The 26,766-nt window shown below is 46.1% G+C and overlaps 12 non-coding genes across 12 annotated transcripts; all 12 read right to left on the bottom strand.

The window, feature by feature from the left end:
- Positions 1-458: 458 nt before the first annotated feature.
- Positions 459-649, bottom strand: LOC130349174 (U2 spliceosomal RNA). The gene has a single exon (XR_008886572.1). It is a non-coding gene; the product is annotated as a U2 spliceosomal RNA (small nuclear RNA).
- A 2,094-nt stretch (positions 650-2,743) lies between these two features.
- LOC130349173 (U2 spliceosomal RNA) lies at positions 2,744-2,934 on the bottom strand. Its single transcript, XR_008886571.1, has one exon. It is a non-coding gene; the product is annotated as a U2 spliceosomal RNA (small nuclear RNA).
- Positions 2,935-5,018: 2,084 nt separating this feature from the next.
- LOC130349228 (U2 spliceosomal RNA) lies at positions 5,019-5,209 on the bottom strand. Its single transcript, XR_008886621.1, has one exon. It is a non-coding gene; the product is annotated as a U2 spliceosomal RNA (small nuclear RNA).
- A 2,087-nt stretch (positions 5,210-7,296) lies between these two features.
- On the bottom strand, positions 7,297-7,487 carry LOC130349172 (U2 spliceosomal RNA). The gene has a single exon (XR_008886570.1). It is a non-coding gene; the product is annotated as a U2 spliceosomal RNA (small nuclear RNA).
- A 2,090-nt stretch (positions 7,488-9,577) lies between these two features.
- On the bottom strand, positions 9,578-9,768 carry LOC130349169 (U2 spliceosomal RNA). The gene has a single exon (XR_008886568.1). It is a non-coding gene; the product is annotated as a U2 spliceosomal RNA (small nuclear RNA).
- A 2,071-nt stretch (positions 9,769-11,839) lies between these two features.
- LOC130349168 (U2 spliceosomal RNA) lies at positions 11,840-12,030 on the bottom strand. Its single transcript, XR_008886567.1, has one exon. It is a non-coding gene; the product is annotated as a U2 spliceosomal RNA (small nuclear RNA).
- Positions 12,031-14,111: 2,081 nt separating this feature from the next.
- Positions 14,112-14,302, bottom strand: LOC130349167 (U2 spliceosomal RNA). The gene has a single exon (XR_008886566.1). It is a non-coding gene; the product is annotated as a U2 spliceosomal RNA (small nuclear RNA).
- Positions 14,303-16,397: 2,095 nt separating this feature from the next.
- Positions 16,398-16,588, bottom strand: LOC130349166 (U2 spliceosomal RNA). Its single transcript, XR_008886565.1, has one exon. It is a non-coding gene; the product is annotated as a U2 spliceosomal RNA (small nuclear RNA).
- A 2,098-nt stretch (positions 16,589-18,686) lies between these two features.
- LOC130349238 (U2 spliceosomal RNA) lies at positions 18,687-18,877 on the bottom strand. The gene has a single exon (XR_008886630.1). It is a non-coding gene; the product is annotated as a U2 spliceosomal RNA (small nuclear RNA).
- A 2,088-nt stretch (positions 18,878-20,965) lies between these two features.
- LOC130349165 (U2 spliceosomal RNA) lies at positions 20,966-21,156 on the bottom strand. The gene has a single exon (XR_008886564.1). It is a non-coding gene; the product is annotated as a U2 spliceosomal RNA (small nuclear RNA).
- A 2,088-nt stretch (positions 21,157-23,244) lies between these two features.
- LOC130349164 (U2 spliceosomal RNA) lies at positions 23,245-23,435 on the bottom strand. Its single transcript, XR_008886563.1, has one exon. It is a non-coding gene; the product is annotated as a U2 spliceosomal RNA (small nuclear RNA).
- A 2,089-nt stretch (positions 23,436-25,524) lies between these two features.
- LOC130349236 (U2 spliceosomal RNA) lies at positions 25,525-25,715 on the bottom strand. Its single transcript, XR_008886629.1, has one exon. It is a non-coding gene; the product is annotated as a U2 spliceosomal RNA (small nuclear RNA).
- Between the last annotated feature and the right edge of the window lie 1,051 nt (positions 25,716-26,766).

The following is a 26,766-nucleotide window of genomic DNA, read 5'->3' as shown; positions in this document are numbered from 1 at the left end:
ATGTTACATAGTTACATAGTTAGTACGGTCGAAAAAAGACATATGTCCATCAAGTTCAACCAGGGAATTAAGGGGTAGGGGTGTGGCGCGATATTGGGGAAGGGATGAGATTTTATATTTCTTCATAAGCATTAATCTTATTTTGTCAATTAGGAACATTCAGCACCCACCCGCTATCAAGGCAGCTGCCTATCATGTCATGCCCTACCTGCACAGGTGTGCTGGCTACTCAAATGATCCAATTAAGGAGGCCATTTAGTCAGCAGCAGCAGAAGTCCTGTGCCTGGACGCTCCAACAGCGGCCAGACACAAGCAGAAGCAGAAGCAGCAGAAGCAGCAGCAGCACCACCTTTTGTTTTTTGGCTGCAGCAGCAGCAAGGCCCACAGGGCTGGCTAGCTGGCTAGCCAGCAAGCAGGTAGCAATGAAAGTAGGAATCTTTCTTTTTAACCCTGTAAGGGGGTGGTGCACTGTACCCGAAGATACTGCCATATCGGGTCAATGCATAGGGCGACGGAAGCAAGCTTCGAAATCGGCCCCCGTTCTCAAAAATCCATTTAATATATGGTCCCCAGATAGGGGACGTATCAGATATTAAACTGATAAGAACAGATACTACACTTGATCTTAGCCAAAAGGCCGAGAAGCGATAACCGTGAAAGGGGCGGGCCCAACAAGGTGCCCTTCATGGGCACTATCACTGCTTGCTGTCAGGGAGGCTGCCAGACAATTTTCCATGCACACTCTGGGCTGGGGGGCAGTCAACCACCAGTACACACAGCAGAACCTAAACCCATACCATTATTGCTAAGCAGCAAGACAGGGGCCCATTGCACTCCCACGGGGCCTTTTTAAATGCAATCCATAACCCGGATTTGCCAGGAACCCTTCTTACTCCTCCTACTTGCATGTGACACTGGGCTTAGGATCTGCATAGGAAACACACACACAAGCACACACCTACCTTTGTTGCCTGCAGATGCCTCCTTGGCTGTCCCCAAACGGTATCAAACCAACACCCACGGGAAGCTGTAAGCATAGAGGACATGCCTGCACCCCATTGGACTTACCTGTGTGGGTTAAACCCGGGTTATTTGACAACCTATGGCGGTGATGGTTCTGCTCAGGCAGAGCAGTGCTGATGCTCCTCATAAAGCTGTCGCTGCTGTGAAGGTTCTAGGTGACATCACAAATCCCTATGGTTACATACACAACAAAGCTGGGTTGTTGTTGTTTACACTCTGCAAGGCCTGTGGAAGTGAGTGACATCATAGCACTGTAGTTCTGAGGGTTCTAGATGGATGCAACAATCTCCTGTTGCTTCTATGAAGGCCATAATAGACGACATCACCAAACAGCTCCATAGTCACATACACAGCAAAGGAGAGATGTTGTTTACACCTAGTGATGTCAGTGGTATTGAGTGACATCACAGCACAGTGCTAAGGCTCCTGGGCCTGGACACAGCAGCGGCTGCAATATCTCAACGGAGAATACGTTTATATATATGTGTGTGTGTGCGCGTATATATATATATATATATATATATATATATATATATATATATATATATTTCTCCGCCGAAATCACTTTTAAACCCATTTCCACCTTTTTTTCCCTTCTCTTCCTCTTACTTTTTTTTCACGTTTTTTTACGTTTTTCTCCTTTTCGCCTCTTTTCTGGGCGTATTATTCTTCTTTTTCTTCTTTTTTTTCGTCTAATGCATACCCCATCAGTGCAGCAATGCTTATTCAATACCGCCAGCAGATGGAGACACTGGGGGATAATTTTCTAAGGATTTATACTGATTTTTCCTGTCTGAATTTGTCGCACAGAAAGTTGCAGGCCAAATATGTGTGACATTTCTGCGACTTTAGCTTCTAGAGCATTTTTACAACATTATACATAGGTGCTGAATACATAAAAAGCGACTGTTCAGCGACAGACAAGTCGCATCGGCTGAAAGTAGGCCAGAATGTCAGTCCATGTTGGAGCAGGTTTAGATACAGTCTAAAGTATAGATCTCAAAGTCTGTGCACAGAATTTAGCAAGGGCCTCGCACCTTCTGATGCATCAGGTAGGTGCACAATAGCATAGCCTAACCCTCTGTACTTTGGTCTATATTGATGCGGGACATAGACAGCCAGCTGATGACCAATCCATTAGTGCAATGGATGGCTGGAAGCATTTGTCTTTGCCTTTGCAATACCACAGAAGCAATGCATGGTCAATGTACAGCAATGACACACCTGTGTGAACAGCCAGGAGACCCCCCCCCCCCCATGTTATGTTACATAGTTACATAGATAGTACGGTCGAAAAAAGACATATGTCCATCAAGTTCAACCAGGGAATTAAGGGGTAGGGGTGTGGCGCGATATTGGGGAAGGGATGAGATTTTATATTTCTTCATAAGCATTAATCTTATTTTGTCAATTAGGAACATTCAGCACCCACCCGCTATCAAGGCAGCTGCCTATCATGTCATGCCCTACCTGCACAGGTGTGCTGGCTACTCAAATGATCCAATTAAGGAGGCCATTTAGTCAGCAGCAGCAGAAGTCCTGTGCCTGGACGCTCCAACAGCGGCCAGACACAAGCAGAAGCAGAAGCAGCAGAAGCAGCAGCAGCACCACCTTTTGTTTTTTGGCTGCAGCAGCAGCAAGGCCCACAGGGCTGGCTAGCTGGCTAGCCAGCAAGCAGGTAGCAATGAAAGTAGGAATCTTTCTTTTTAACCCTGTAAGGGGGTGGTGCACTGTACCCGAAGATACTGCCATATCGGGTCAATGCATAGGGCGACGGAAGCAAGCTTCGAAATCGGCCCCCGTTCTCAAAAATCCATTTAATATATGGTCCCCAGATAGGGGACGTATCAGATATTAAACTGATAAGAACAGATACTACACTTGATCTTAGCCAAAAGGCCGAGAAGCGATAACCGTGAAAGGGGCGGGCCCAACAAGGTGCCCTTCATGGGCACTATCACTGCTTGCTGTCAGGGAGGCTGCCAGACAATTTTCCATGCACACTCTGGGCTGGGGGGCAGTCAACCACCAGTACACACAGCAGAACCTAAACCCATACCATTATTGCTAAGCAGCAAGACAGGGGCCCATTGCACTCCCACGGGGCCTTTTTAAATGCAATCCATAACCCGGATTTGCCAGGAACCCTTCTTACTCCTCCTACTTGCATGTGACACTGGGCTTAGGATCTGCATAGGAAACACACACACAAGCACACACCTACCTTTGTTGCCTGCAGATGCCTCCTTGGCTGTCCCCAAACGGTATCAAACCAACACCCACGGGAAGCTGTAAGCATAGAGGACATGCCTGCACCCCATTGGACTTACCTGTGTGGGTTAAACCCGGGTTATTTGACAACCTATGGCGGTGATGGTTCTGCTCAGGCAGAGCAGTGCTGATGCTCCTCATAAAGCTGTCGCTGCTGTGAAGGTTCTAGGTGACATCACAAATCCCTATGGTTACATACACAACAAAGCTGGGTTGTTGTTGTTTACACTCTGCAAGGCCTGTGGAAGTGAGTGACATCATAGCACTGTAGTTCTGAGGGTTCTAGATGGATGCAACAATCTCCTGTTGCTTCTATGAAGGCCATAATAGACGACATCACCAAACAGCTCCATAGTCACATACACAGCAAAGGAGAGATGTTGTTTACACCTAGTGATGTCAGTGGTATTGAGTGACATCACAGCACAGTGCTAAGGCTCCTGGGCCTGGACACAGCAGCGGCTGCAATATCTCAACGGAGAATACGTTTATATATATGTGTGTGTGTGCGCGTATATATATATATATATATATATATATATATATATATATTTCTCCGCCGAAATCACTTTTAAACCCATTTCCACCTTTTTTTCCCTTCTCTTCCTCTTACTTTTTTTTCACGTTTTTTTACGTTTTTCTCCTTTTCGCCTCTTTTCTGGGCGTATTATTCTTCTTTTTCTTCTTTTTTTTCGTCTAATGCATACCCCATCAGTGCAGCAATGCTTATTCAATACCGCCAGCAGATGGAGACACTGGGGGATAATTTTCTAAGGATTTATACTGATTTTTCCTGTCTGAATTTGTCGCACAGAAAGTTGCAGGCCAAATATGTGTGACATTTCTGCGACTTTAGCTTCTAGAGCATTTTTACAACATTATACATAGGTGCTGAATACATAAAAAGCGACTGTTCAGCGACAGACAAGTCGCATCGGCTGAAAGTAGGCCAGAATGTCAGTCCATGTTGGAGCAGGTTTAGATACAGTCTAAAGTATAGATCTCAAAGTCTGTGCACAGAATTTAGCAAGGGCCTCGCACCTTCTGATGCATCAGGTAGGTGCACAATAGCATAGCCTAACCCTCTGTACTTTGGTCTATATTGATGCGGGACATAGACAGCCAGCTGATGACCAATCCATTAGTGCAATGGATGGCTGGAAGCATTTGTCTTTGCCTTTGCAATACCACAGAAGCAATGCATGGTCAATGTACAGCAATGACACACCTGTGTGAACAGCCAGGAGACCCCCCCCCCCCCATGTTATGTTACATAGTTACATAGTTAGTACGGTCGAAAAAAGACATATGTCCATCAAGTTCAACCAGGGAATTAAGGGGTAGGGGTGTGGCGCGATATTGGGGAAGGGATGAGATTTTATATTTCTTCATAAGCATTAATCTTATTTTGTCAATTAGGAACATTCAGCACCCACCCGCTATCAAGGCAGCTGCCTATCATGTCATGCCCTACCTGCACAGGTGTGCTGGCTACTCAAATGATCCAATTAAGGAGGCCATTTAGTCAGCAGCAGCAGAAGTCCTGTGCCTGGACGCTCCAACAGCGGCCAGACACAAGCAGAAGCAGAAGCAGCAGAAGCAGCAGCAGCACCACCTTTTGTTTTTTGGCTGCAGCAGCAGCAAGGCCCACAGGGCTGGCTAGCTGGCTAGCCAGCAAGCAGGTAGCAATGAAAGTAGGAATCTTTCTTTTTAACCCTGTAAGGGGGTGGTGCACTGTACCCGAAGATACTGCCATATCGGGTCAATGCATAGGGCGACGGAAGCAAGCTTCGAAATCGGCCCCCGTTCTCAAAAATCCATTTAATATATGGTCCCCAGATAGGGGACGTATCAGATATTAAACTGATAAGAACAGATACTACACTTGATCTTAGCCAAAAGGCCTAGAAGCGATAACCGTGAAAGGGGCGGGCCCAACAAGGTGCCCTTCATGGGCACTATCACTGCTTGCTGTCAGGGAGGCTGCCAGACAATTTTCCATGCACACTCTGGGCTGGGGGGCAGTCAACCACCAGTACACACAGCAGAACCTAAACCCATACCATTATTGCTAAGCAGCAAGACAGGGGCCCATTGCACTCCCACGGGGCCTTTTTAAATGCAATCCATAACCCGGATTTGCCAGGAACCCTTCTTACTCCTCCTACTTGCATGTGACACTGGGCTTAGGATCTGCATAGGAAACACACACACAAGCACACACCTACCTTTGTTGCCTGCAGATGCCTCCTTGGCTGTCCCCAAACGGTATCAAACCAACACCCACGGGAAGCTGTAAGCATAGAGGACATGCCTGCACCCCATTGGACTTACCTGTGTGGGTTAAACCCGGGTTATTTGACAACCTATGGCGGTGATGGTTCTGCTCAGGCAGAGCAGTGCTGATGCTCCTCATAAAGCTGTCGCTGCTGTGAAGGTTCTAGGTGACATCACAAATCCCTATGGTTACATACACAACAAAGCTGGGTTGTTGTTGTTTACACTCTGCAAGGCCTGTGGAAGTGAGTGACATCATAGCACTGTAGTTCTGAGGGTTCTAGATGGATGCAACAATCTCCTGTTGCTTCTATGAAGGCCATAATAGACGACATCACCAAACAGCTCCATAGTCACATACACAGCAAAGGAGAGATGTTGTTTACACCTAGTGATGTCAGTGGTATTGAGTGACATCACAGCACAGTGCTAAGGCTCCTGGGCCTGGACACAGCAGCGGCTGCAATATCTCAACGGAGAATACGTTTATATATATGTGTGTGTGTGCGCGTATATATATATATATATATATATATATATATATATATATTTCTCCGCCGAAATCACTTTTAAACCCATTTCCACCTTTTTTTCCCTTCTCTTCCTCTTGCTTTTTTTTCACGTTTTTTTACGTTTTTCTCCTTTTCGCCTCTTTTCTGGGCGTATTATTCTTCTTTTTCTTCTTTTTTTTCGTCTAATGCATACCCCATCAGTGCAGCAATGCTTATTCAATACCGCCAGCAGATGGAGACACTGGGGGATAATTTTCTAAGGATTTATACTGATTTTTCCTGTCTGAATTTGTCGCACAGAAAGTTGCAGGCCAAATATGTGTGACATTTCTGCGACTTTAGCTTCTAGAGCATTTTTACAACATTATACATAGGTGCTGAATACATAAAAAGCGACTGTTCAGCGACAGACAAGTCGCATCGGCTGAAAGTAGGCCAGAATGTCAGTCCATGTTGGAGCAGGTTTAGATACAGTCTAAAGTATAGATCTCAAAGTCTGTGCACAGAATTTAGCAAGGGCCTCGCACCTTCTGATGCATCAGGTAGGTGCACAATAGCATAGCCTAACCCTCTGTACTTTGGTCTATATTGATGCGGGACATAGACAGCCAGCTGATGACCAATCCATTAGTGCAATGGATGGTTGGAAGCATTTGTCTTTGCCTTTGCAATACCACAGAAGCAATGCATGGTCAATGTACAGCAATGACACACCTGTGTGAACAGCCAGGAGACCCCCCCCCCCCCCCCATGTTATGTTACATAGTTACATAGTTAGTACGGTCGAAAAAAGACATATGTCCATCAAGTTCAACCAGGGAATTAAGGGGTAGGGGTGTGGCGCGATATTGGGGAAGGGATGAGATTTTATATTTCTTCATAAGCATTAATCTTATTTTGTCAATTAGGAACATTCAGCACCCACCCGCTATCAAGGCAGCTGCCTATCATGTCATGGCCTACCTGCACAGGTGTGCTGGCTACTCAAATGATCCAATTAAGGAGGCCATTTAGTCAGCAGCAGCAGAAGTCCTGTGCCGGGACGCTCCAACAGCGGCCAGACACAAGCAGAAGCAGAAGCAGCAGAAGCAGCAGCAGCACCACCTTTTGTTTTTTGGCTGCAGCAGCAGCAAGGCCCACAGGGCTGGCTAGCTGGCTAGCCAGCAAGCAGGTAGCAATGAAAGTAGGAATCTTTCTTTTTAACCCTGTAAGGGGGTGGTGCACTGTACCCGAAGATACTGCCATATCGGGTCAATGCATAGGGCGACGGAAGCAAGCTTCGAAATCGGCCCCCGTTCTCAAAAATCCATTTAATATATGGTCCCCAGATAGGGGACGTATCAGATATTAAACTGATAAGAACAGATACTACACTTGATCTTAGCCAAAAGGCCGAGAAGCGATAACCGTGAAAGGGGCGGGCCCAACAAGGTGCCCTTCATGGGAACTATCACTGCTTGCTGTCAGGGAGGCTGCCAGACAATTTTCCATGCACACTCTGGGCTGGGGGGCAGTCAACCACCAGTACACACAGCAGAACCTAAACCCATACCATTATTGCTAAGCAGCAAGACAGGGGCCCATTGCACTCCCACGGGGCCTTTTTAAATGCAATCCATAACCCGGATTTGCCAGGAACCCTTCTTACTCCTCCTACTTGCATGTGACACTGGGCTTAGGATCTGCATAGGAAACACACACACAAGCACACACCTACCTTTGTTGCCTGCAGATGCCTCCTTGGCTGTCCCCAAACGGTATCAAACCAACACCCACGGGAAGCTGTAAGCATAGAGGACATGCCTGCACCCCATTGGACTTACCTGTGTGGGTTAAACCCGGGTTATTTGACAACCTATGGCGGTGATGGTTCTGCTCAGGCAGAGCAGTGCTGATGCTCCTCATAAAGCTGTCGCTGCTGTGAAGGTTCTAGGTGACATCACAAATCCCTATGGTTACATACACAACAAAGCTGGGTTGTTGTTGTTTACACTCTGCAAGGCCTGTGGAAGTGAGTGACATCATAGCACTGTAGTTCTGAGGGTTCTAGATGGATGCAACAATCTCCTGTTGCTTCTATGAAGGCCATAATAGACGACATCACCAAACAGCTCCATAGTCACATACACAGCAAAGGAGAGATGTTGTTTACACCTAGTGATGTCAGTGGTATTGAGTGACATCACAGCACAGTGCTAAGGCTCCTGGGCCTGGACACAGCAGCGGCTGCAATATCTCAACGGAGAATACGTTTATATATATGTGTGTGTGTGCGCATATATATATATATATATATATATATATATATATATATATATTTCTCCGCCGAAATCACTTTTAAACCCATTTCCACCTTTTTTTCCCTTCTCTTCCTCTTACTTTTTTTTCACGTTTTTTTTACGTTTTTCTCCTTTTCGCCTCTTTTCTGGGCGTATTATTCTTCTTTTTCTTCTTTTTTTTCGTCTAATGCATACCCCATCAGTGCAGCAATGCTTATTCAATACCGCCAGCAGATGGAGACACTGGGGGATAATTTTCTAAGGATTTATACTGATTTTTCCTGTCTGAATTTGTCGCACAGAAAGTTGCAGGCCAAATATGTGTGACATTTCTGCGACTTTAGCTTCTAGAGCATTTTTACAACATTATACATAGGTGCTGAATACATAAAAAGCGACTGTTCAGCGACAGACAAGTCGCATCGGCTGAAAGTAGGCCAGAATGTCAGTCCATGTTGGAGCAGGTTTAGATACAGTCTAAAGTATAGATCTCAAAGTCTGTGCACAGAATTTAGCAAGGGCCTCGCACCTTCTGATGCATCAGGTAGGTGCACAATAGCATAGCCTAACCCTCTGTACTTTGGTCTATATTGATGCGGGACATAGACAGCCAGCTGATGACCAATCCATTAGTGCAATGGATGGCTGGAAGCATTTGTCTTTGCCTTTGCAATACCACAGAAGCAATGCATGGTCAATGTACAGCAATGACACACCTGTGTGAACAGCCAGGAGACCCCCCCCCCCCCCCCATGTTATGTTACATAGTAACATAGTTAGTACGGTCGAAAAAAGACATATGTCCATCAAGTTCAACCAGGGAATTAAGGGGTAGGGGTGTGGCGCGATATTGGGGAAGGGATGAGATTTTATATTTCTTCATAAGCATTAATCTTATTTTGTCAATTAGGAACATTCAGCACCCACCCGCTATCAAGGCAGCTGCCTATCATGTCATGCCCTACCTGCACAGGTGTGCTGGCTACTCAAATGATCCAATTAAGGAGGCCATTTAGTCAGCAGCAGCAGAAGTCCTGTGCCTGGACGCTCCAACAGCGGCCAGACACAAGCAGAAGCAGAAGCAGCAGAAGCAGCAGCAGCACCACCTTTTGTTTTTTGGCTGCAGCAGCAGCAAGGCCCACAGGGCTGGCTAGCTGGCTAGCCAGCAAGCAGGTAGCAATGAAAGTAGGAATCTTTCTTTTTAACCCTGTAAGGGGGTGGTGCACTGTACCCGAAGATACTGCCATATCGGGTCAATGCATAGGGCGACGGAAGCAAGCTTCGAAATCGGCCCCCGTTCTCAAAAATCCATTTAATATATGGTCCCCAGATAGGGGACGTATCAGATATTAAACTGATAAGAACAGATACTACACTTGATCTTAGCCAAAAGGCCGAGAAGCGATAACCGTGAAAGGGGCGGGCCCAACAAGGTGCCCTTCATGGGCACTATCACTGCTTGCTGTCAGGGAGGCTGCCAGACAATTTTCCATGCACACTCTGGGCTGGGGGGCAGTCAACCACCAGTACACACAGCAGAACCTAAACCCATACCATTATTGCTAAGCAGCAAGACAGGGGCCCATTGCACTCCCACGGGGTCTTTTTAAATGCAATCCATAACCCGGATTTGCCAGGAACCCTTCTTACTCCTCCTACTTGCATGTGACACTGGGCTTAGGATCTGCATAGGAAACACACACACAAGCACACACCTACCTTTGTTGCCTGCAGATGCCTCCTTGGCTGTCCCCAAACGGTATCAAACCAACACCCACGGGAAGCTGTAAGCATAGAGGACATGCCTGCACCCCATTGGACTTACCTGTGTGGGTTAAACCCGGGTTATTTGACAACCTATGGCGGTGATGGTTCTGCTCAGGCAGAGCAGTGCTGATGCTCCTCATAAAGCTGTCGCTGCTGTGAAGGTTCTAGGTGACATCACAAATCCCTATGGTTACATACACAACAAAGCTGGGTTGTTGTTGTTTACACTCTGCAAGGCCTGTGGAAGTGAGTGACATCATAGCACTGTAGTTCTGAGGGTTCTAGATGGATGCAACAATCTCCTGTTGCTTCTATGAAGGCCATAATAGACGACATCACCAAACAGCTCCATAGTCACATACACAGCAAAGGAGAGATGTTGTTTACACCTAGTGATGTCAGTGGTATTGAGTGACATCACAGCACAGTGCTAAGGCTCCTGGGCCTGGACACAGCAGCGGCTGCAATATCTCAACGGAGAATACGTTTATATATATGTGTGTGTGTGCGCGTATATATATATATATATATATATATATATATTTCTCCGCCGAAATCACTTTTAAACCCATTTCCACCTTTTTTTCCCTTCTCTTCCTCTTACTTTTTTTTCACGTTTTTTTACGTTTTTCTCCTTTTCGCCTCTTTTCTGGGCGTATTATTCTTCTTTTTCTTCTTTTTTTTCGTCTAATGCATACCCCATCAGTGCAGCAATGCTTATTCAATACCGCCAGCAGATGGAGACACTGGGGGATAATTTTCTAAGGATTTATACTGATTTTTCCTGTCTGAATTTGTCGCACAGAAAGTTGCAGGCCAAATATGTGTGACATTACTGCGACTTTAGCTTCTAGAGCATTTTTACAACATTATACATAGGTGCTGAATACATAAAAAGCGACTGTTCAGCGACAGACAAGTCGCATCGGCTGAAAGTAGGCCAGAATGTCAGTCCATGTTGGAGCAGGTTTAGATACAGTCTAAAGTATAGATCTCAAAGTCTGTGCACAGAATTTAGCAAGGGCCTCGCACCTTCTGATGCATCAGGTAGGTGCACAATAGCATAGCCTAACCCTCTGTACTTTGGTCTATATTGATGCGGGACATAGACAGCCAGCTGATGACCAATCCATTAGTGCAATGGATGGCTGGAAGCATTTGTCTTTGCCTTTGCAATACCACAGAAGCAATGCATGGTCAATGTACAGCAATGACACACCTGTGTGAACAGCCAGGAGCCCCCCCCCATGTTATGTTACATAGTTACATAGTTAGTACGGTCGAAAAAAGACATATGTCCATCAAGTTCAACCAGGGAATTAAGGGGTAGGGGTGTGGCGCGATATTGGGGAAGGGATGAGATTTTATATTTCTTCATAAGCATTAATCTTATTTTGTCAATTAGGAACATTCAGCACCCACCCGCTATCAAGGCAGCTGCCTATCATGTCATGCCCTACCTGCACAGGTGTGCTGGCTACTCAAATGATCCAATTAAGGAGGCCATTTAGTCAGCAGCAGCAGAAGTCCTGTGCCTGGACGCTCCAACAGCGGCCAGACACAAGCAGAAGCAGAAGCAGCAGAAGCAGCAGCAGCACCACCTTTTGTTTTTTGGCTGCAGCAGCAGCAAGGCCCACAGGGCTGGCTAGCTGGCTAGCCAGCAAGCAGGTAGCAATGAAAGTAGGAATCTTTCTTTTTAACCCTGTAAGGGGGTGGTGCACTGTACCCGAAGATACTGCCATATCGGGTCAATGCATAGGGCGACGGAAGCAAGCTTCGAAATCGGCCCCCGTTCTCAAAAATCCATTTAATATATGGTCCCCAGATAGGGGACGTATCAGATATTAAACTGATAAGAACAGATACTACACTTGATCTTAGCCAAAAGGCCGAGAAGCGATAACCGTGAAAGGGGCGGGCCCAACAAGGTGCCCTTCATGGGCACTATCACTGCTTGCTGTCAGGGAGGCTGCCAGACAATTTTCCATGCACACTCTGGGCTGGGGGGCAGTCAACCACCAGTACACACAGCAGAACCTAAACCCATACCATTATTGCTAAGCAGCAAGACAGGGGCCCATTGCACTCCCACGGGGCCTTTTTAAATGCAATCCATAACCCGGATTTGCCAGGAACCCTTCTTACTCCTCCTACTTGCATGTGACACTGGGCTTAGGATCTGCATAGGAAACACACACACAAGCACACACCTACCTTTGTTGCCTGCAGATGCCTCCTTGGCTGTCCCCAAACGGTATCAAACCAACACCCACGGGAAGCTGTAAGCATAGAGGACATGCCTGCACCCCATTGGACTTACCTGTGTGGGTTAAACCCGGGTTATTTGACAACCTATGGCGGTGATGGTTCTGCTCAGGCAGAGCAGTGCTGATGCTCCTCATAAAGCTGTCGCTGCTGTGAAGGTTCTAGGTGACATCACAAATCCCTATGGTTACATACACAACAAAGCTGGGTTGTTGTTGTTTACACTCTGCAAGGCCTGTGGAAGTGAGTGACATCATAGCACTGTAGTTCTGAGGGTTCTAGATGGATGCAACAATCTCCTGTTGCTTCTATGAAGGCCATAATAGACGACATCACCAAACAGCTCCATAGTCACATACACAGCAAAGGAGAGATGTTGTTTACACCTAGTGATGTCAGTGGTATTGAGTGACATCACAGCACAGTGCTAAGGCTCCTGGGCCTGGACACAGCAGCGGCTGCAATATCTCAACGGAGAATACGTTTATATATATGTGTGTGTGTGCGCGTATATATATATATATATATATATATATATATATATATTTCTCCGCCGAAATCACTTTTAAACCCATTTCCACCTTTTTTTCCCTTCTCTTCCTCTTGCTTTTTTTTCACGTTTTTTTACGTTTTTCTCCTTTTCGCCTCTTTTCTGGGCGTATTAGTCTTCTTTTTCTTCTTTTTTTTCGTCTAATGCATACCCCATCAGTGCAGCAATGCTTATTCAATACCGCCAGCAGATGGAGACACTGGGGGATAATTTTCTAAGGATTTATACTGATTTTTCCTGTCTGAATTTGTCGCACAGAAAGTTGCAGGCCAAATATGTGTGACATTTCTGCGACTTTAGCTTCTAGAGCATTTTTACAACATTATACATAGGTGCTGAATACATAAAAAGCGACTGTTCAGCGACAGACAAGTCGCATCGGCTGAAAGTAGGCCAGAATGTCAGTCCATGTTGGAGCAGGTTTAGATACAGTCTAAAGTATAGATCTCAAAGTCTGTGCACAGAATTTAGCAAGGGCCTCGCACCTTCTGATGCATCAGGTAGGTGCACAATAGCATAGCCTAACCCTCTGTACTTTGGTCTATATTGATGCGGGACATAGACAGCCAGCTGATGACCAATCCATTAGTGCAATGGATGGCTGGAAGCATTTGTCTTTGCCTTTGCAATACCACAGAAGCAATGCATGGTCAATGTACAGCAATGACACACCTGTGTGAACAGCCAGGAGACCCCCCCCCCCCATGTTATGTTACATAGTTACATAGTTAGTACGGTCGAAAAAAGACATATGTCCATCAAGTTCAACCAGGGAATTAAGGGGTAGGGGTGTGGCGCGATATTGGGGAAGGGATGAGATTTTATATTTCTTCATAAGCATTAATCTTATTTTGTCAATTAGGAACATTCAGCACCCACCCGCTATCAAGGCAGCTGCCTATCATGTCATGCCCTACCTGCACAGGTGTGCTGGCTACTCAAATGATCCAATTAAGGAGGCCATTTAGTCAGCAGCAGCAGAAGTCCTGTGCCGGGACGCTCCAACAGCGGCCAGACACAAGCAGAAGCAGAAGCAGCAGAAGCAGCAGCAGCACCACCTTTTGTTTTTTGGCTGCAGCAGCAGCAAGGCCCACAGGGCTGGCTAACTGGCTAGCCAGCAAGCAGGTAGCAATGAAAGTAGGAATCTTTCTTTTTAACCCTGTAAGGGGGTGGTGCACTGTACCCGAAGATACTGCCATATCGGGTCAATGCATAGGGCGACGGAAGCAAGCTTCGAAATCGGCCCCCGTTCTCAAAAATCCATTTAATATATGGTCCCCAGATAGGGGACGTATCAGATATTAAACTGATAAGAACAGATACTACACTTGATCTTAGCCAAAAGGCCGAGAAGCGATAACCGTGAAAGGGGCGGGCCCAACAAGGTGCCCTTCATGGGCACTATCACTGCTTGCTGTCAGGGAGGCTGCCAGACAATTTTCCATGCACACTCTGGGCTGGGGGGCAGTCAACCACCAGTACACACAGCAGAACCTAAACCCATACCATTATTGCTAAGCAGCAAGACAGGGGCCCATTGCACTCCCACGGGGCCTTTTTAAATGCAATCCATAACCCGGATTTGCCAGGAACCCTTCTTACTCCTCCTACTTGCATGTGACACTGGGCTTAGGATCTGCATAGGAAACACACACACAAGCACACACCTACCTTTGTTGCCTGCAGATGCCTCCTTGGCTGTCCCCAAACGGTATCAAACCAACACCCACGGGAAGCTGTAAGCATAGAGGACATGCCTGCACCCCATTGGACTTACCTGTGTGGGTTAAACCCGGGTTATTTGACAACCTATGGCGGTGATGGTTCTGCTCAGGCAGAGCAGTGCTGATGCTCCTCATAAAGCTGTCGCTGCTGTGAAGGTTCTAGGTGACATCACAAATCCCTATGGTTACATACACAACAAAGCTGGGTTGTTGTTGTTTACACTCTGCAAGGCCTGTGGAAGTGAGTGACATCATAGCACTGTAGTTCTGAGGGTTCTAGATGGATGCAACAATCTCCTGTTGCTTCTATGAAGGCCATAATAGACGACATCACCAAACAGCTCCATAGTCACATACACAGCAAAGGAGAGATGTTGTTTACACCTAGTGATGTCAGTGGTATTGAGTGACATCACAGCACAGTGCTAAGGCTCCTGGGCCTGGACACAGCAGCGGCTGCAATATCTCAACGGAGAATACGTTTATATATATATGTGTGTGTGTGCGCGTATATATATATATATATATATATATATATATATATATATATATATATTCTCCGCCGAAATCACTTTTAAACCCATTTCCACCTTTTTTTCCCTTCTCTTCCTCTTGCTTTTTTTTCACGTTTTTTTTACGTTTTTCTCCTTTTCGCCTCTTTTCTGGGCGTATTATTCTTCTTTTTCTTCTTTTTTTTCGTCTAATGCATACCCCATCAGTGCAGCAATGCTTATTCAATACCGCCAGCAGATGGAGACACTGGGGGATAATTTTCTAAGGATTTATACTGATTTTTCCTGTCTGAATTTGTCGCACAGAAAGTTGCAGGCCAAATATGTGTGACATTTCTGCGACTTTAGCTTCTAGAGCATTTTTACAACATTATACATAGGTGCTGAATACATAAAAAGCGACTGTTCAGCGACAGACAAGTCGCATCGGCTGAAAGTAGGCCAGAATGTCAGTCCATGTTGGAGCAGGTTTAGATACAGTCTAAAGTATAGATCTCAAAGTCTGTGCACAGAATTTAGCAAGGGCCTCGCACCTTCTGATGCATCAGGTAGGTGCACAATAGCATAGCCTAACCCTCTGTACTTTGGTCTATATTGATGCGGGACATAGACAGCCAGCTGATGACCAATCCATTAGTGCAATGGATGGCTGGAAGCATTTGTCTTTGCCTTTGCAATACCACAGAAGCAATGCATGGTCAATGTACAGCAATGACACACCTGTGTGAACAGCCAGGAGACCCCCCCCCCCCCCATGTTATGTTACATAGTAACATAGTTAGTACGGTCGAAAAAAGACATATGTCCATCAAGTTCAACCAGGGAATTAAGGGGTAGGGGTGTGGCGCGATATTGGGGAAGGGATGAGATTTTATATTTCTTCATAAGCATTAATCTTATTTTGTCAATTAGGAACATTCAGCACCCACCCGCTATCAAGGCAGCTGCCTATCATGTCATGCCCTACCTGCACAGGTGTGCTGGCTACTCAAATGATCCAATTAAGGAGGCCATTTAGTCAGCAGCAGCAGAAGTCCTGTGCCTGGACGCTCCAACAGCGGCCAGACACAAGCAGAAGCAGAAGCAGCAGAAGCAGCAGCAGCACCACCTTTTGTTTTTTGGCTGCAGCAGCAGCAAGGCCCACAGGGCTGGCTAGCTGGCTAGCCAGCAAGCAGGTAGCAATGAAAGTAGGAATCTTTCTTTTTAACCCTGTAAGGGGGTGGTGCACTGTACCCGAAGATACTGCCATATCGGGTCAATGCATAGGGCGACGGAAGCAAGCTTCGAAATCGGCCCCCGTTCTCAAAAATCCATTTAATATATGGTCCCCAGATAGGGGACGTATCAGATATTAAACTGATAAGAACAGATACTACACTTGATCTTAGCCAAAAGGCCGAGAAGCGATAACCGTGAAAGGGGCGGGCCCAACAAGGTGCCCTTCATGGGCACTATCACTGCTTGCTGTCAGGGAGGCTGCCAGACAATTTTCCATGCACACTCTGGGCTGGGGGGCAGTCAACCACCAGTACACACAGCAGAACCTAAACCCATACCATTATTGCTAAGCAGCAAGACAGGGGCCCATTGCACTCCCACGGGGTCTTTTTAAATGCAATCCATAACCCGGATTTGCCAGGAACCCTTCTTACTCCTCCTACTTGCATGTGACACTGGGCTTAGGATCTGCATAGGAAACACACACACAAGCACACACCTACCTTTGTTGCCTGCAGATGCCTCCTTGGCTGTCCCCAAACGGTATCAAACCAACACCCACGGGAAGCTGTAAGCATAGAGGACATGCCTGCACCCCATTGGACTTACCTGTGTGGGTTAAACCCGGGTTATTTGACAACCTATGGCGGTGATGGTTCTGCTCAGGCAGAGCAGTGCTGATGCTCCTCATAAAGCTGTCGCTGCTGTGAAGGTTCTAGGTGACATCACAAATCCCTATGGTTACATACACAACAAAGCTGGGTTGTTGTTGTTTACACTCTGCAAGGCCTGTGGAAGTGAGTGACATCATAGCACTGTAGTTCTGAGGGTTCTAGATGGATGCAACAATCTCCTGTTGCTTCTATGAAGGCCATAATAGACGACATCACCAAACAGCTCCATAGTCACATACACAGCAAAGGAGAGATGTTGTTTACACCTAGTGATGTCAGTGGTATTGAGTGACATCACAGCACAGTGCTAAGGCTCCTGGGCCTGGACACAGCAGCGGCTGCAATATCTCAACGGAGAATACGTTTATATATATGTGTGTGTGTGCGCGTATATATATATATATATATATATATATATATATATATATATATATATATATTTCTCCGCCGAAATCACTTTTAAACCCATTTCCACCTTTTTTTCCCTTCTCTTCCTCTTACTTTTTTTTCACGTTTTTTTACGTTTTTCTCCTTTTCGCCTCTTTTCTGGGCGTATTATTCTTCTTTTTCTTCTTTTTTTTCGTCTAATGCATACCCCATCAGTGCAGCAATGCTTATTCAATACCGCCAGCAGATGGAGACACTGGGGGATAATTTTCTAAGGATTTATACTGATTTTTCCTGTCTGAATTTGTCGCACAGAAAGTTGCAGGCCAAATATGTGTGACATTTCTGCGACTTTAGCTTCTAGAGCATTTTTACAACATTATACATAGGTGCTGAATACATAAAAAGCGACTGTTCAGCGACAGACAAGTCGCATCGGCTGAAAGTAGGCCAGAATGTCAGTCCATGTTGGAGCAGGTTTAGATACAGTCTAAAGTATAGATCTCAAAGTCTGTGCACAGAATTTAGCAAGGGCCTCGCACCTTCTGATGCATCAGGTAGGTGCACAATAGCATAGCCTAACCCTCTGTACTTTGGTCTATATTGATGCGGGACATAGACAGCCAGCTGATGACCAATCCATTAGTGCAATGGATGGCTGGAAGCATTTGTCTTTGCCTTTGCAATACCACAGAAGCAATGCATGGTCAATGTACAGCAATGACACACCTGTGTGAACAGCCAGGAGACCCCCCCCCCCCCCCATGTTATGTTACATAGTTACATAGTTAGTACGGTCGAAAAAAGACATATGTCCATCAAGTTCAACCAGGGAATTAAGGGGTAGGGGTGTGGCGCGATATTGGGGAAGGGATGAGATTTTATATTTCTTCATAAGCATTAATCTTATTTTGTCAATTAGGAACATTCAGCACCCACCCGCTATCAAGGCAGCTGCCTATCATGTCATGCCCTACCTGCACAGGTGTGCTGGCTACTCAAATGATCCAATTAAGGAGGCCATTTAGTCAGCAGCAGCAGAAGTCCTGTGCCTGGACGCTCCAACAGCGGCCAGACACAAGCAGAAGCAGAAGCAGCAGAAGCAGCAGCAGCACCACCTTTTGTTTTTTGGCTGCAGCAGCAGCAAGGCCCACAGGGCTGGCTAGCTGGCTAGCCAGCAAGCAGGTAGCAATGAAAGTAGGAATCTTTCTTTTTAACCCTGTAAGGGGGTGGTGCACTGTACCCGAAGATACTGCCATATCAGGTCAATGCATAGGGCGACGGAAGCAAGCTTCGAAATCGGCCCCCGTTCTCAAAAATCCATTTAATATATGGTCCCCAGATAGGGGACGTATCAGATATTAAACTGATAAGAACAGATACTACACTTGATCTTAGCCAAAAGGCCGAGAAGCGATAACCGTGAAAGGGGCGGGCCCAACAAGGTGCCCTTCATGGGCACTATCACTGCTTGCTGTCAGGGAGGCTGCCAGACAATTTTCCATGCACACTCTGGGCTGGGGGGCAGTCAACCACCAGTACACACAGCAGAACCTAAACCCATACCATTATTGCTAAGCAGCAAGACAGGGGCCCATTGCACTCCCACGGGGCCTTTTTAAATGCAATCCATAACCCGGATTTGCCAGGAACCCTTCTTACTCCTCCTACTTGCATGTGACACTGGGCTTAGGATCTGCATAGGAAACACACACACAAGCACACACCTACCTTTGTTGCCTGCAGATGCCTCCTTGGCTGTCCCCAAACGGTATCAAACCAACACCCACGGGAAGCTGTAAGCATAGAGGACATGCCTGCACCCCATTGGACTTACCTGTGTGGGTTAAACCCGGGTTATTTGACAACCTATGGCGGTGATGGTTCTGCTCAGGCAGAGCAGTGCTGATGCTCCTCATAAAGCTGTCGCTGCTGTGAAGGTTCTAGGTGACATCACAAATCCCTATGGTTACATACACAACAAAGCTGGGTTGTTGTTGTTTACACTCTGCAAGGCCTGTGGAAGTGAGTGACATCATAGCACTGTAGTTCTGAGGGTTCTAGATGGATGCAACAATCTCCTGTTGCTTCTATGAAGGCCATAATAGACGACATCACCAAACAGCTCCATAGTCACATACACAGCAAAGGAGAGATGTTGTTTACACCTAGTGATGTCAGTGGTATTGAGTGACATCACAGCACAGTGCTAAGGCTCCTGGGCCTGGACACAGCAGCGGCTGCAATATCTCAACGGAGAATACGTTTATATATATGTGTGTGTGTGCGCGTATATATATATATATATATATATATATATATATATATATTTCTCCGCCGAAATCACTTTTAAACCCATTTCCACCTTTTTTTCCCTTCTCTTCCTCTTACTTTTTTTTCACGTTTTTTTACGTTTTTCTCCTTTTCGCCTCTTTTCTGGGCGTATTATTCTTCTTTTTCTTCTTTTTTTTCGTCTAATGCATACCCCATCAGTGCAGCAATGCTTATTCAATACCGCCAGCAGATGGAGACACTGGGGGATAATTTTCTAAGGATTTATACTGATTTTTCCTGTCTGAATTTGTCGCACAGAAAGTTGCAGGCCAAATATGTGTGACATTTCTGCGACTTTAGCTTCTAGAGCATTTTTACAACATTATACATAGGTGCTGAATACATAAAAAGCGACTGTTCAGCGACAGACAAGTCGCATCGGCTGAAAGTAGGCCAGAATGTCAGTCCATGTTGGAGCAGGTTTAGATACAGTCTAAAGTATAGATCTCAAAGTCTGTGCACAGAATTTAGCAAGGGCCTCGCACCTTCTGATGCATCAGGTAGGTGCACAATAGCATAGCCTAACCCTCTGTACTTTGGTCTATATTGATGCGGGACATAGACAGCCAGCTGATGACCAATCCATTAGTGCAATGGATGGCTGGAAGCATTTGTCTTTGCCTTTGCAATACCACAGAAGCAATGCATGGTCAATGTACAGCAATGACACACCTGTGTGAACAGCCAGGAGACCCCCCCCCCCCCCCCCATGTTATGTTACATAGTTACATAGTTAGTACGGTCGAAAAAAGACATATGTCCATCAAGTTCAACCAGGGAATTAAGGGGTAGGGGTGTGGCGCGATATTGGGGAAGGGATGAGATTTTATATTTCTTCATAAGCATTAATCTTATTTTGTCAATTAGGAACATTCAGCACCCACCCGCTATCAAGGCAGCTGCCTATCATGTCATGCCCTACCTGCACAGGTGTGCTGGCTACTCAAATGATCCAATTAAGGAGGCCATTTAGTCAGCAGCAGCAGAAGTCCTGTGCCGGGACGCTCCAACAGCGGCCAGACACAAGCAGAAGCAGAAGCAGCAGAAGCAGCAGCAGCACCACCTTTTGTTTTTTGGCTGCAGCAGCAGCAAGGCCCACAGGGCTGGCTAACTGGCTAGCCAGCAAGCAGGTAGCAATGAAAGTAGGAATCTTTCTTTTTAACCCTGTAAGGGGGTGGTGCACTGTACCCGAAGATACTGCCATATCGGGTCAATGCATAGGGCGACGGAAGCAAGCTTCGAAATCGGCCCCCGTTCTCAAAAATCCATTTAATATATGGTCCCCAGATAGGGGACGTATCAGATATTAAACTGATAAGAACAGATACTACACTTGATCTTAGCCAAAAGGCCGAGAAGCGATAACCGTGAAAGGGGCGGGCCCAACAAGGTGCCCTTCATGGGCACTATCACTGCTTGCTGTCAGGGAGGCTGCCAGACAATTTTCCATGCACACTCTGGGCTGGGGGGCAGTCAACCACCAGTACACACAGCAGAACCTAAACCCATACCATTATTGCTAAGCAGCAAGACAGGGGCCCATTGCACTCCCACGGGGCCTTTTTAAATGCAATCCATAACCCGGATTTGCCAGGAACCCTTCTTACTCCTCCTACTTGCATGTGACACTGGGCTTAGGATCTGCATAGGAAACACACACACAAGCACACACCTACCTTTGTTGCCTGCAGATGCCTCCTTGGCTGTCCCCAAACGGTATCAAACCAACACCCACGGGAAGCTGTAAGCATAGAGGACATGCCTGCACCCCATTGGACTTACCTGTGTGGGTTAAACCCGGGTTATTTGACAACCTATGGCGGTGATGGTTCTGCTCAGGCAGAGCAGTGCTGATGCTCCTCATAAAGCTGTCGCTGCTGTGAAGGTTCTAGGTGACATCACAAATCCCTATGGTTACATACACAACAAAGCTGGGTTGTTGTTGTTTACACTCTGCAAGGCCTGTGGAAGTGAGTGACATCATAGCACTGTAGTTCTGAGGGTTCTAGATGGATGCAACAATCTCCTGTTGCTTCTATGAAGGCCATAATAGACGACATCACCAAACAGCTCCATAGTCACATACACAGCAAAGGAGAGATGTTGTTTACACCTAGTGATGTCAGTGGTATTGAGTGACATCACAGCACAGTGCTAAGGCTCCTGGGCCTGGACACAGCAGCGGCTGCAATATCTCAACGGAGAATACGTTTATATATATATGTGTGTGTGTGCGCGTATATATATATATATATATATATATATATATATATATATTTCTCCGCCGAAATCACTTTTAAACCCATTTCCACCTTTTTTTCCCTTCTCTTCCTCTTGCTTTTTTTTCACGTTTTTTTTACGTTTTTCTCCTTTTCGCCTCTTTTCTGGGCGTATTATTCTTCTTTTTCTTCTTTTTTTTCGTCTAATGCATACCCCATCAGTGCAGCAATGCTTATTCAATACCGCCAGCAGATGGAGACACTGGGGGATAATTTTCTAAGGATTTATACTGATTTTTCCTGTCTGAATTTGTCGCACAGAAAGTTGCAGGCCAAATATGTGTGACATTTCTGCGACTTTAGCTTCTAGAGCATTTTTACAACATTATACATAGGTGCTGAATACATAAAAAGCGACTGTTCAGCGACAGACAAGTCGCATCGGCTGAAAGTAGGCCAGAATGTCAGTCCATGTTGGAGCAGGTTTAGATACAGTCTAAAGTATAGATCTCAAAGTCTGTGCACAGAATTTAGCAAGGGCCTCGCACCTTCTGATGCATCAGGTAGGTGCACAATAGCATAGCCTAACCCTCTGTACTTTGGTCTATATTGATGCGGGACATAGACAGCCAGCTGATGACCAATCCATTAGTGCAATGGATGGCTGGAAGCATTTGTCTTTGCCTTTGCAATACCACAGAAGCAATGCATGGTCAATGTACAGCAATGACACACCTGTGTGAACAGCCAGGAGACCCCCCCCCCCCCCATGTTATGTTACATAGTAACATAGTTAGTACGGTCGAAAAAAGACATATGTCCATCAAGTTCAACCAGGGAATTAAGGGGTAGGGGTGTGGCGCGATATTGGGGAAGGGATGAGATTTTATATTTCTTCATAAGCATTAATCTTATTTTGTCAATTAGGAACATTCAGCACCCACCCGCTATCAAGGCAGCTGCCTATCATGTCATGCCCTACCTGCACAGGTGTGCTGGCTACTCAAATGATCCAATTAAGGAGGCCATTTAGTCAGCAGCAGCAGAAGTCCTGTGCCTGGACGCTCCAACAGCGGCCAGACACAAGCAGAAGCAGAAGCAGCAGAAGCAGCAGCAGCACCACCTTTTGTTTTTTGGCTGCAGCAGCAGCAAGGCCCACAGGGCTGGCTAGCTGGCTAGCCAGCAAGCAGGTAGCAATGAAAGTAGGAATCTTTCTTTTTAACCCTGTAAGGGGGTGGTGCACTGTACCCGAAGATACTGCCATATCGGGTCAATGCATAGGGCGACGGAAGCAAGCTTCGAAATCGGCCCCCGTTCTCAAAAATCCATTTAATATATGGTCCCCAGATAGGGGACGTATCAGATATTAAACTGATAAGAACAGATACTACACTTGATCTTAGCCAAAAGGCCGAGAAGCGATAACCGTGAAAGGGGCGGGCCCAACAAGGTGCCCTTCATGGGCACTATCACTGCTTGCTGTCAGGGAGGCTGCCAGACAATTTTCCATGCACACTCTGGGCTGGGGGGCAGTCAACCACCAGTACACACAGCAGAACCTAAACCCATACCATTATTGCTAAGCAGCAAGACAGGGGCCCATTGCACTCCCACGGGGTCTTTTTAAATGCAATCCATAACCCGGATTTGCCAGGAACCCTTCTTACTCCTCCTACTTGCATGTGACACTGGGCTTAGGATCTGCATAGGAAACACACACACAAGCACACACCTACCTTTGTTGCCTGCAGATGCCTCCTTGGCTGTCCCCAAACGGTATCAAACCAACACCCACGGGAAGCTGTAAGCATAGAGGACATGCCTGCACCCCATTGGACTTACCTGTGTGGGTTAAACCCGGGTTATTTGACAACCTATGGCGGTGATGGTTCTGCTCAGGCAGAGCAGTGCTGATGCTCCTCATAAAGCTGTCGCTGCTGTGAAGGTTCTAGGTGACATCACAAATCCCTATGGTTACATACACAACAAAGCTGGGTTGTTGTTGTTTACACTCTGCAAGGCCTGTGGAAGTGAGTGACATCATAGCACTGTAGTTCTGAGGGTTCTAGATGGATGCAACAATCTCCTGTTGCTTCTATGAAGGCCATAATAGACGACATCACCAAACAGCTCCATAGTCACATACACAGCAAAGGAGAGATGTTGTTTACACCTAGTGATGTCAGTGGTATTGAGTGACATCACAGCACAGTGCTAAGGCTCCTGGGCCTGGACACAGCAGCGGCTGCAATATCTCAACGGAGAATACGTTTATATATATGTGTGTGTGTGCGCGTATATATATATATATATATATATATATATATATATATATATATTTCTCCGCCGAAATCACTTTTAAACCCATTTCCACCTTTTTTTCCCTTCTCTTCCTCTTACTTTTTTTTCACGTTTTTTTACGTTTTTCTCCTTTTCGCCTCTTTTCTGGGCGTATTATTCTTCTTTTTCTTCTTTTTTTTCGTCTAATGCATACCCCATCAGTGCAGCAATGCTTATTCAATACCGCCAGCAGATGGAGACACTGGGGGATAATTTTCTAAGGATTTATACTGATTTTTCCTGTCTGAATTTGTCGCACAGAAAGTTGCAGGCCAAATATGTGTGACATTTCTGCGACTTTAGCTTCTAGAGCATTTTTACAACATTATACATAGGTGCTGAATACATAAAAAGCGACTGTTCAGCGACAGACAAGTCGCATCGGCTGAAAGTAGGCCAGAATGTCAGTCCATGTTGGAGCAGGTTTAGATACAGTCTAAAGTATAGATCTCAAAGTCTGTGCACAGAATTTAGCAAGGGCCTCGCACCTTCTGATGCATCAGGTAGGTGCACAATAGCATAGCCTAACCCTCTGTACTTTGGTCTATATTGATGCGGGACATAGACAGCCAGCTGATGACCAATCCATTAGTGCAATGGATGGCTGGAAGCATTTGTCTTTGCCTTTGCAATACCACAGAAGCAATGCATGGTCAATGTACAGCAATGACACACCTGTGTGAACAGCCAGGAGACCCCCCCCCCCCCCATGTTATGTTACATAGTTACATAGTTAGTACGGTCGAAAAAAGACATATGTCCATCAAGTTCAACCAGGGAATTAAGGGGTAGGGGTGTGGCGCGATATTGGGGAAGGGATGAGATTTTATATTTCTTCATAAGCATTAATCTTATTTTGTCAATTAGGAACATTCAGCACCCACCCGCTATCAAGGCAGCTGCCTATCATGTCATGCCCTACCTGCACAGGTGTGCTGGCTACTCAAATGATCCAATTAAGGAGGCCATTTAGTCAGCAGCAGCAGAAGTCCTGTGCCTGGACGCTCCAACAGCGGCCAGACACAAGCAGAAGCAGAAGCAGCAGAAGCAGCAGCAGCACCACCTTTTGTTTTTTGGCTGCAGCAGCAGCAAGGCCCACAGGGCTGGCTAGCTGGCTAGCCAGCAAGCAGGTAGCAATGAAAGTAGGAATCTTTCTTTTTAACCCTGTAAGGGGGTGGTGCACTGTACCCGAAGATACTGCCATATCAGGTCAATGCATAGGGCGACGGAAGCAAGCTTCGAAATCGGCCCCCGTTCTCAAAAATCCATTTAATATATGGTCCCCAGATAGGGGACGTATCAGATATTAAACTGATAAGAACAGATACTACACTTGATCTTAGCCAAAAGGCCGAGAAGCGATAACCGTGAAAGGGGCGGGCCCAACAAGGTGCCCTTCATGGGCACTATCACTGCTTGCTGTCAGGGAGGCTGCCAGACAATTTTCCATGCACACTCTGGGCTGGGGGGCAGTCAACCACCAGTACACACAGCAGAACCTAAACCCATACCATTATTGCTAAGCAGCAAGACAGGGGCCCATTGCACTCCCACGGGGCCTTTTTAAATGCAATCCATAACCCGGATTTGCCAGGAACCCTTCTTACTCCTCCTACTTGCATGTGACACTGGGCTTAGGATCTGCATAGGAAACACACACACAAGCACACACCTACCTTTGTTGCCTGCAGATGCCTCCTTGGCTGTCCCCAAACGGTATCAAACCAACACCCACGGGAAGCTGTAAGCATAGAGGACATGCCTGCACCCCATTGGACTTACCTGTGTGGGTTAAACCCGGGTTATTTGACAACCTATGGCGGTGATGGTTCTGCTCAGGCAGAGCAGTGCTGATGCTCCTCATAAAGCTGTCGCTGCTGTGAAGGTTCTAGGTGACATCACAAATCCCTATGGTTACATACACAACAAAGCTGGGTTGTTGTTGTTTACACTCTGCAAGGCCTGTGGAAGTGAGTGACATCATAGCACTGTAGTTCTGAGGGTTCTAGATGGATGCAACAATCTCCTGTTGCTTCTATGAAGGCCATAATAGACGACATCACCAAACAGCTCCATAGTCACATACACAGCAAAGGAGAGATGTTGTTTACACCTAGTGATGTCAGTGGTATTGAGTGACATCACAGCACAGTGCTAAGGCTCCTGGGCCTGGACACAGCAGCGGCTGCAATATCTCAACGGAGAATACGTTTATATATATGTGTGTGTGTGCGCGTATATATATATATATATATATATATATATATATATATATTTCTCCGCCGAAATCACTTTTAAACCCATTTCCACCTTTTTTTCCCTTCTCTTCCTCTTACTTTTTTTTCACGTTTTTTTACGTTTTTCTCCTTTTCGCCTCTTTTCTGGGCGTATTATTCTTCTTTTTCTTCTTTTTT

Source organism: Hyla sarda, unplaced genomic scaffold (genome assembly GCF_029499605.1).
Source record: "Hyla sarda isolate aHylSar1 unplaced genomic scaffold, aHylSar1.hap1 scaffold_91, whole genome shotgun sequence".
Taxonomy (NCBI): domain Eukaryota; kingdom Metazoa; phylum Chordata; class Amphibia; order Anura; family Hylidae; genus Hyla; species Hyla sarda.
Note: the sequence above shows the minus strand (reverse complement) of the source record. Positions and strands in the feature narration are given on the sequence as shown.